The following is an 8,165-nucleotide window of genomic DNA, read 5'->3' as shown; positions in this document are numbered from 1 at the left end:
CGCGGCGTACGTGCGAAGAAAGCCAAGCCCCTCCCTTTCCCTCAAACACGGCAATCTTTATCTTGGACATGAAACACGGACTGATGCCAACACCACGACTATCCAAGCTCTTTTTGGAAGGACTCATCAAGCCAGTCGGTCTCGGGACTGTTCGGCTGCACACAAGCACGCACAGACACTGGCACCCCACATGGCCGGTTAGCAGCGGCGCTGCAATATCATCCAACCGGCATGGATAGTGCCAGTTTTCAGGCTAGAAACGGCATGGCATTTTGGCCGTGTGTCGGTCACTTGACGTGCTCGACCTGAATGGCCGATATCAACTGTAATAATTTCACAAGGGAAACCACCATTGCACATTCGGTTTAAGACAGACGACTCAGCTGCACCCGCAACATGATCTGAAATTTCATACGCCACTCAACGATAGGAACAGCAAGCAAACAGGTCACTCAACAGTCAACACAGAGGTAGTACGCCACACAACGGTATGGTAAATTTCATCCAATTGGTCTCGAAGCATAATCCCTTCGCTAAAGACACCGCGACAAAACAAAACTTGCATGAAGAAACCAGTCAATCTCTCCCGTACCGACAGACAAAACAAACGATCATATAAGCTATTGCAAAACCTGAAAATTAGTTTGAAACTTTGGATGTCCTGGCTAAAATGAGGATACTGAATTTTAGTGATGGCTCACATGTTGTCAGCCACTTTCAGATTGCTGATCCTCCTTCTCTTGCTGTTCCTGAAGATCTATCCACACATGCGGCAGATGGCCCTGCGGCACCTGCTGGCCACCGTGCACCATTGCTGCACCTGGCACCTGCAGCTGCGGCGGGTAATAATACGGGTATGCGCCAGCCGGAGCCCCCAAGGGTGGCGGCGGCGGCCCGGCTCTGTGAAGCCCGACCCCCTCCTCCTTCATCTCGTCCAAGGGGATTATGTCCGCCAGGAAGTCGTAGACGTCGGTCCTAGCAACAGCAGCGGCAACGTCGCTCTTCTTCAAGATCCGGCGCTTGTTCTCCTCAGTGACCATCCATGACCTCATCGTCATCTCCAGTGTCAACATCTCGCATGCTTTCGAAAACACCACTGGAGCTTCTGCCGAGATCATGTGAACGCCCTCATCGGCCTTCATGATTTTCCTTATCCTTTTGAGTTGCACGGGGTGCTTCTTGATGTCAGTGGCCTGCTCGATCTCTGACCGTTGTTGGGCCCAGAACTGCTGGAGCCGCCTCTGGTGCAGTTGCTGGAGCTGCTGCTGATACTGCTGCGACTGCTCGTACATAAGCTGGTTCTGAGCACTAAGCTGAGCTGGATTTGCAGGGAATGGTGGCATTGGCTGTGAACCGGCAGGAGTGATGCCAGGAGCTGCAGCCACTGTTGCTCCAGGCGGATAGGCTGAGGCAGGATACACTTGTGATCCACCAGCAACATCACCCATTGCAAGCTCAGGTTGCCAAGACCGTCTTTCTGGCACTGTGAAAAAAGAATGAGAAGTATTCATTAGTTCAATCATAATCATCTTAATCTTACAGTACAACAATCTAAGGACAGTTAGATAGTGCTAGGCTGCTAGCGTCCTAGGTTACAAAATAAAATTTTGTGTAGTGTCATTAGATGAATGTGAACATTTGTGGCTCTCTTTCAAGATAAGTTTGAAACACCGAGTTTATTCTTTGTTAGGATCCTCCCAAATTAAAAAATGATAATTATCTGCTAGTAGAAACTCAGATCACTTCTAAGTAACAGCACTAGAGCAGAAAATTGCATAGTTAAAATACTGAAAATACGCATGTGCAACCAAATATACATCAGCATGAACTAACAAACTAAATGGGTGAAAGAAATCAATAGAATAAATCTGGCTACAAAGCTAACTGCAATAGAAACTTGAGGTCCTGTATAGGCAGCTGGGCCATTATAAGCCACCACAAATTTAGCATCTTGTTTTCTGTTGCATCTTATGTGCACTGCCCAAGCATCTAAAGTTCTAAATGCATATAATAAATGGCTAAGATTACACAAGCAATTGAGAGTGGTAATGGTGGTTTCTAACTCCAGGCAGGCCCCAAAGGTGCTCCATAATGCACATATAGCTAGAGAGTGGATAACTCAGTTGAATATTCACCAAAAGATGGTTTTGAAGAAAGAAAAATGAAAATAAGATGGCAACAATGGTGGAAACGGATCAAACGCGGCTGGATTATAGAAAAACTATATTCACATCATAGACATTTTAAAAAGATAGATGAGTATGGTTATTCCAAAAAAAGATACGAATACCAGGAGCGGACATGAATATACAGAGCAGGAAGAAATACGAATATCTGAATCATGGATTAACCCTTCAAGCTATATTTCATGATTTATAGATATATTTTGTTCATCGATATTAAGACGCATATTCTGATATCACCATCCGCACTTGTATCCCCTTCAGAGATGGAATCATTCACACGAGGTTGCCAAAATCCCAACCTTCCAATTCATCTAGTAGATCCTGTGGGACCGCTTCGACCGATGGTTCAATACGAATAGTCAGATTTGAGATTGATAGTGATACAGATCTTGGGGTAATAATCTTCGTACAACCAAATCATATGCTAACCTGAGAAGAATCATAACTATCAGATCATGACAAGCATCGATTTCTATACCTACTGGCGTCGCGGATGAATTTTTGTTAGATTTATGACCTCCTAATAAGAAAGTTAACGACTGCTGACACCATATTGATACTTAGATCTAGAACTCTGGAGAATGGCCATTGCGGTGCTGAATCACAAAGATCTAAAATAGTTTGTACCGATCCAAAAAATACTGCATAACTAGATTGACATGTAAGAAAAAATCAAACAAGCTTGTACATACCCGTGCAATACATATTTCTTGCGCACCTAAGAAATTATCTCTTCGATTAGCACAAAGCTGGGCAAAGAAAACTGTATTTATATACCTTGATAGCAAGAGCCGCAGGATGGCACAGCTGTAGAATATGCGTGATTTCTACATACTGATACGGTAAGCAATTAAAGATATAGGCTGTCTTTCTCCTTTTGAAACTTTCTAGAAATTTCTGGAAAGTATAGTTTGATACGTTTCCCAAGCATTTATTTGCCCTACTCCATGATAAAAAAAATCGTGTGGGGTGCACAACCTTATTTATGACTGAAGATTCGCAAGATCTTGTTTTTTAGATTTTTCTAGGTAGATCCGCTTTAGTTCCGATGATGGGCACAGCTGTGGCAGCAAGCTGTATTTGACTGCACAGGTTTTTTTTAGAAAGCGTTATATAAGAAACTTGAGTTGATAATGTAATGGTAACAAAAAAAAAGTAGTGCATGATGTGCAGATGATGATAATAAGAAATGATTGCCTTGGCAGAGCACTAACTTTTGCAGCGTTCTTGATAATCAACCCTAATCTTCGTATTTCCGTCCTTTAAGCAAAAGGATCAACACCAGTCTCTGTAACAGACAAATATCTATAATTAGAACCGTAACAGATTGAGCAAACAGTTCTGAAAACGAATACATTTCAGAACAAATTACATTGCTAGATTCAAGTGATTATAAATGGAGACAGCATAGGATATTCAAAATGAACACTGGCTAATCGGTGTACATAAGCAGAAGCATGATAACCATAATGTGTACTCAGCGCAGGGAAAGCTCGAAAAAATTACTAGTCCTGCTACAAATATAAAATAAAATTCACCAGGAATAGATGCAGAAGACAAGTTGCTAACCATCTGTCATTTTGGCTGCAATGATCGGAATGTCTTTATCGTTATTAACACAATCATAGCCATAAGTCCATTTCCACGAAGAAGTTTGCTCATCCCATTCATGCTTGTTCTTCTTGCGCTTAATAATCCCTACAAGTATGTTTCTGTTACAGAAAGATTCAAACATATACACTTCCAATAAAGGCCACTGAGAAAGCCAGCAAGAGCAACAAGTTCGCCTTTCGATTTTGCAAACTGCTCCTACTTAGTAGGAGTCTTTGACCTTGGTAACTGGTGACACGGGCTATCAATTTAAGTCAGGTACGCGGCATGCCACGGGGCCATGTTTAGCTAGTAGATCTAAAACTGCATGCGAGTTGGTTTCGCTTTCATGATGTAATATTTGTTCATATGTAAACACATGAATCTCATTTTTAGAGCTTCCATTGGCCTCCTCGTCCTGGCCATGCTTTCCCACTTACATCTCACACCATATGTTTGAGCCAGAACAGTGTATGGCAGTGTGTACCGAGGCTTCAGTTTCCACATATTTTTCGGCATTTGACTCTGCCATCGTGAAATTCCCGAGAATTATGCAAGCGTCAAGAATATTGAGGAGGCCTGCAGTACTGCAGTACTGCACTTCTGCAACTTGTTCTCGACTAAATCTACTGCCTGTCTAAACAATCCTGCATGGCTTAGCATGTCAGTCACATATGCATAGTGCTCCAGGTCAGGAATGACAATGTAATTGGGATTATACAGAGAAATTATATCCATTCCTTCATTAACCAGATCTACCAAGCTAGAAGTAGATAAAGCTCCGAATAGCAATTCTATATGGCTTGACACCACACTTCAATATTCACCAAAATACTCAAGAGCTTCTCATTCTGCGATACACCAATGATCAACAAATCCTTGACACAGACACCATTGAAGATTTTCCTGACATGCTTCAAGGAACCTAACTTACAGTACATGCCAATGAGAGCAGTGGTGACAATTATATCATCCTGAAACTCACGTTTATATACCAGTGCATGGATTTGGGTACCCTGCTTCAACAGACCAAAACATGAACTCCGTCTAGCACACTTGCAAAGGTGAACTCGGTTGGAAGAACACCATTTTGCAGAGCCATCGCAAAGAGGCCCAGAGCTTGCTCCACTCCTGGCATAGCACGATATCATCACATTACATGTTTCTTAGTCCCATTTTTTAAAATTCCTCGAAAAGCCTAACGGCATCAGGTAGTCCGTCAGACATGGACAACATGCCGATAGCAGCACTATAAATGACAGAATTTGGCAGGAGCCATGTTTTGATGCGAAGGGCCAAGAGCTGATAACCCCTAGCCAAATCCTTGATATCTGTGCACATGACAAGCACCGTTGACACGCCACATCCTCAACCAAAAACCCATGGCTTGTAATCAACCGGAAACACTCAAACACTGCATTGCTCTGACCCTCATCCTCGTACACTGAGATGGCATGACAGAATTCAGTGACACAATGCGATGTCCAAAATACATGTACTGCACATCAAGAAGGTGTTCCCGACTACAGAGTTCTGCTGGGGAAGGCCGTGATGGACAGCAGCTACCAGAACCTGCGTCCCATGAGGAGCAGAGCAGACAACAGGGCCCAATGATGGAGAAGGCGAAGCCGCTAGGCCTGACACCTAGCCCCTTCATTCTTAGCACAACCCGAAGCGCCTGGTCAGCACGTCCACTTCGAGCGTAGCCAGAGATCATCGGATTGTATTGCAGGCGACGGTGTCCCTGTGAGGCATTACGCCGAACAGCCTGCGCGCTGCCCGGAGGCCACGGGACTATAGCAGTGCGGCGAGGAGAATGTTGTGCGAGAAGCGATTGGCTGCGGCGGCGCTGGGCGCATAGGGCGATGGCGGAACGGGAGTAGGCCGCGGCGAGGCAGCTGGCGGAGGCGGGCGTGGAGGTGGAGCGCCGCAGCGGCCGTCAGGGAGACGCAACGCACAAGGAAACTGAGCGAAAAAGTTTTTAGAGATTTGGGCCATTGTTTTCTGTATAAAAGAGATGAATATAAATACTACATAGGAATACATGTGGACCTTCTCCATGCTGTTGTCAGCTTTATGTTGCCTGTGTTTTCCTACCCTAGCCGCCGCCACCACCAGGCGACTAGGGAGGCAATCTCTTTCCTCCAATCTCCACCGGCCGGGCGCTGGCCCCCTCTCCCTTCGACCGCTGCTCCGGCGGCAGGAGGGAGGGGGACCCCATTCCTCCGGTATGTAGGTAGGTTTTGGATTTATAGGTCGTGGTGCGTCGTTGGGGTGGTGGGAGCTGCGCCCGGACGAATAAATCTGCCTCAACTCCACTCCAACACCGGCGGTGTCCTTCATGGCGGTGTCTCGGAGTTGATGGCATCGTGTCTCTGCCGATCCCTCAGATTGGCGGTGGTGACTGCATCAGATGTGTGTCTCCTTTTGCTCTGTCCCCGTTGCTGTGGCGTTGTCTCCGACGTCATGGTGGAGCAGGAAGGTTTTGTCGTTCAGGAGTACGTGCAGGCGGTTGTCTACGCAAGTGACAGCTGGAAGATGGAGTATCTTGTGCTGGGCCTGTGGTCGAAGGCTGACAGTTCTGGTTTCCTCCTCCGACATCGTCGTCATGCGGGGGTGTCAGTTCTGGAGTTTGATGGCGAGTCCGGGGACATGTTGCCCCGGTCTGGTTCTTTCAACGGCTATGGTGTTGCTTCTGGCAAACTACTTTGGAGATCCGTAAAGCTGCTGATCAGCGATGGAGCCGCGTCGAGTTTGAGTGAAGAGGTGATCTGTCTTTTTACCCTTTGATGGCCGCTTTGGTGGTGTCGCGCTGGTATTTTGCATAGGATTTTGCTATCTTTTCAGTCATGTATGGTCGGTACTTACATACTTTATAACTTGATCTTTATTCTATATAAATGAGACACGTATTACCATGTATAACTTGATCTTTAGCAGTCAACCTATCTTCAGACTAAATTGAACACACTTTCTGAGGCAATTGTGGAAAAGTCATACACACACCAACCATGTGTACAAGTGTCAAGAGGGGAACGAGTCAGGCTATCAGCTCAGAAATTTCCATTTTAATTTAGAAGCTCCAAAAGTTAGATCGGTACGGCGAGAAAAAGAGGCACTGGCATGGGCTCAGCTCAAATCTATCCACATGGAGAAGGAAGCCACAGGCCAGTTCCTCCTCACCCATAGCCATCCGGACATACCCAAAACTCCAAGCATGATACTACATGCTAATGCGGAAAGTAATTAAAGATGTAGGTTGTCCTTGTCTTTTTGACACCTTCTAGTGGTTTCCGGAAAGTATAGTTTTGATACATTCACAAGGCACGAGGCATGGATTTGCCATTACTTCATGATAAAAAAAATGTGGGGTGCACAAACTTATCTATTTTGATTAGTTATGGCAATTGGTGGTTTGTCAGGGACTCGTGCCACGTGTTCCCATTTTTCCATGATAAAGATGGCACTCAACAAAAAAGGTTGATTGTATTACACTATTAGCTTGAGATTTAAAGTAGTGGACCAGGCATAAGTAGACTAGAACATAATGGGCCCAACCAGTCACATCTCGACAAGGGTTTGGCCTGGTAGTAGGACTGGATTCGTCAAGCACACTATGTGGCGCCATGCATCAAGGCCATTGCCAATGCAGGGGAATTATGCGATTTAACTGAGGAAAAAATAATAATATCAACATTAATTATCAGGAATTGAATTTTGGTTTCAAGCCCTCATTTGGAATTTGAGATTATACTGGTATTTATGATGTTAGACTATCTGTTTAGAGATTTGGTCATTCTTTGCTGAATTCTCAAAAATAATAATTCATGAACCGGTCATTTAGGATTTTGAGCTGATTTGGTGATGCTGTAGACGTGTAACTGGAACCATGTTATGTGAACTGATTTACATATTTGTCAATACGCACAATGGCAGGAATACAGAGGCAAGACAGCCTACAATCTAAAGAGATTTGTTCTCGTTTTACTCTTTCTTACCATGATCTTATATCATAATTGATGGTTTAATAATTCTCAGGAGAAATGCATAGAGGTTAGGAAGATTTATATCAGTAAAATTGAGATAGTTATAAATAATTGCAATTTCCTCAAGTGAACTCAATTTTTATAGCAATCTAATTAGTAGATTATTTTGTGAGTATCCAAGAACCTGGAAAAGATGCCAACTAGCATGTGCATATCCTAACTTGCTGCCAACTAGATGGTGTGTTTCCTGTAAGTAAGCTGAATTTTCTGACAACCAGAGGGGAAAAGCTTCTTTTGTTTTTCCATTTTGGTAGGGATCAAATCAAACACACCCATCATGTTGTTGTGTTTCTACCACTTACATTGCATGAATGTGTCCAGTAAGACCCTCCCCTAAATGAAG

The 8,165-nt window shown here is 44.3% G+C and overlaps 1 pseudogene; it reads right to left on the bottom strand.

Annotated features, from left to right (window-relative positions):
* Positions 1–591: 591 nt before the first annotated feature.
* LOC123167439 (uncharacterized) lies at positions 592–6,328 on the bottom strand (annotated as a pseudogene).
* Positions 6,329–8,165: the final 1,837 nt, after the last annotated feature.

The sequence above is a fragment of the Triticum aestivum genome, chromosome 7D (assembly GCF_018294505.1).
Source record: "Triticum aestivum cultivar Chinese Spring chromosome 7D, IWGSC CS RefSeq v2.1, whole genome shotgun sequence".
In the NCBI taxonomy this organism is placed as follows: Eukaryota; Viridiplantae; Streptophyta; class Magnoliopsida; order Poales; family Poaceae; genus Triticum; species Triticum aestivum.
The sequence above is the reverse complement of the archived record's forward strand: the minus strand, read 5'-3'. Positions and strand labels throughout refer to the sequence as shown.